This window comes from Salminus brasiliensis, chromosome 5 (assembly GCF_030463535.1).
Source record: "Salminus brasiliensis chromosome 5, fSalBra1.hap2, whole genome shotgun sequence".
NCBI classification, from domain to species: Eukaryota; Metazoa; Chordata; class Actinopteri; order Characiformes; family Bryconidae; genus Salminus; species Salminus brasiliensis.
The window spans coordinates 30,549,940-30,552,214 of NC_132882.1; positions in this window are offsets into that span (position 1 = coordinate 30,549,940).

Consider the following 2,275-nt stretch of genomic DNA (forward strand, 5'->3'; position numbering starts at 1 on the left):
TGTCCTAACTTGGTGAAGAACCTTTATATCATGTAGTGGTTCTTTACATCTGGTTCTTTGCTACTGTTACGAACATGGTTTTCTATGGACCCAAAAAGTGGTTCTTCTCTGGCATCAAATAACCTTTTAAAACACCTTTTAAAAAAAAAGTACAGGATCAAAAATGGGCAAAGATGATTAATTCAGTGGTGCTGAAAGTTCCTAAGGCCAAGGCCCTTTTAACTTCCTGTTAGTGATCATGGTTGACTATAGCTGGTAGCTTCTCTGTGCCCACATAAGAAGCAATGTCTCTTGGAGCCATTTCTAAACAAATGAAGTTCCCAAGACAGACATCCGTTCACATAACAACGCATATGTGCAAGTTATCAGGAGATCTTTGCCCAGGTTTGGTAGACCCAAACTGTCACCTCTGAGCTGGAAGGAAATTGGTTCAAGATGGTTAAGAACAACCCAAGAACCATCAACACACAGGCCAGCCATGAACTGGACGCTGCTGGGAACACCAGTGTCAGTATTTACAGCCCAGTGTGTGTTGCTTCGCCATGGGCAGAGAGACTGGCATCCAAGAAAGAAGCCAAAAATGACAACTTCAAACTGGACAAATTTACAGCTGACCACTTGGACACAGAAAGGAAGGAAGGAAGGAAGATTTGGTGGTTAGATTAAATTGTTCAGCCACAAGGACCAGAGGTATGTTTGGAGGCGCAAAGGCATGAAGCATGAAACCCCAAGAGCACTGTTCAGCATGGTGGTGGTATCAGTGGAACTGGTGCCTTGTACAAAGTGGAAGGAATAATGAAGAAGGAGGACTACCCCCAGAATTTGGTTGAAATTTAGTCACAATTGGGTGTTTCATCCAAACACATTGGTCAAAGATGATTGGGGAATGGATAAAGCAGGCTAACATTAAGGTTTTGCCTTCATAAAGTCCTCAGATATGTGGGCTGCACTTAAAAGTGAGCTCAGTGTCACGAAAACCAACACACTCTCCTAATTATTCTAATTCTGCTTATGTAGACTGCAACAACCAGAATCCTGACAAAAGCTTGTTGATGGCTACCAACAGCATCTGGTCAACATGCAGCTTCCTAAAGGACATTTCAGCAAATGTTGTATGCTGCATGTATAATCCTCACCCTGTACTCATTTGAGAAAACTCTAACCCCTCAAACCCCTCTTAACTTATTCTGCCCCAGAGAGCAGAAAAAAAACCCTTAAAGACATCACTAAAAGCTGAATATTGCCACATCACATCAAATCATGTCATAACTTGTGTTTCCAAATAGTGTTTTTGGAGGCTGACCAATTCATAAAACGCACGCAGATGCATGTATTACATTGCTTTTTTATAAGCAGCTGTACTTGTCATTGGAAAATTGGAAAGTTTAGTGGTTTCCAGCATGTAGTTTAACTTTGCCTGTTTGTCTATGCACATGGTGTTCTCCTTTGATCCCTATACAACTGTAATAAATATGTTTAAAGAATATCACCAAAACTGGACACTGGACACCAAAAACATAGTGTGAATGGATCAGATTAAAAACTAATGAAATGTGAAGGACTATTATTTGGAGATTCATACATTTGATGTCGATGGTGTTTTAAAATGCACAATATTCATAATTGTACAGCATTTTACCACTGCAATGTGGTTTTACTTGCACAGAAGTGATTCTAGATCAACCCTGATACTCCACGTCAGCTGATACAAGTCCATTTGCGCAAGAAGAGCTTTTCCTCTGAATCGTCTTTTGAAGGAAAAGATTGCACAGATCAGCAAACTTAATCTTCAACCACAAACTGATAAAGGTTGTTTTCTGCTGATTCTCACTATACTATCCCAAGCCAAAAGAACCCACATTTGAAGAAGGTTTAAAAGAACATGTATTGCAGATCCGTCGCCATGGTGGTCTATATTGTTACTCTGTATTTTACTCTGGAAGCAGCATGTACTTTTTCTTTTTTTGACCATGAGGCCAGACATTGAAATAACATTATATTATTATTGTAACAGATTGAGAGTGCATCGTAGAAAAGTGTGGAATAGTGTGGTTTAAACCCCCAGAGGGATTGGAGCCCTTTGGTAATATTGACTGAGGTCAAAAACACGCCGTTATTAGCTTGTTAGGGCTATGGGCTTCTTAACAGCAGTCGCTTGGAAAGGTGAGAAGTTTCAAAGCAAATTTCAAAGTTTAATATAATAAACCTTGTACCAGACATCAGCAGCCATGGGCTCCTCTAAGCATGTGCAGAATGAAAATGATTGATGCCCACA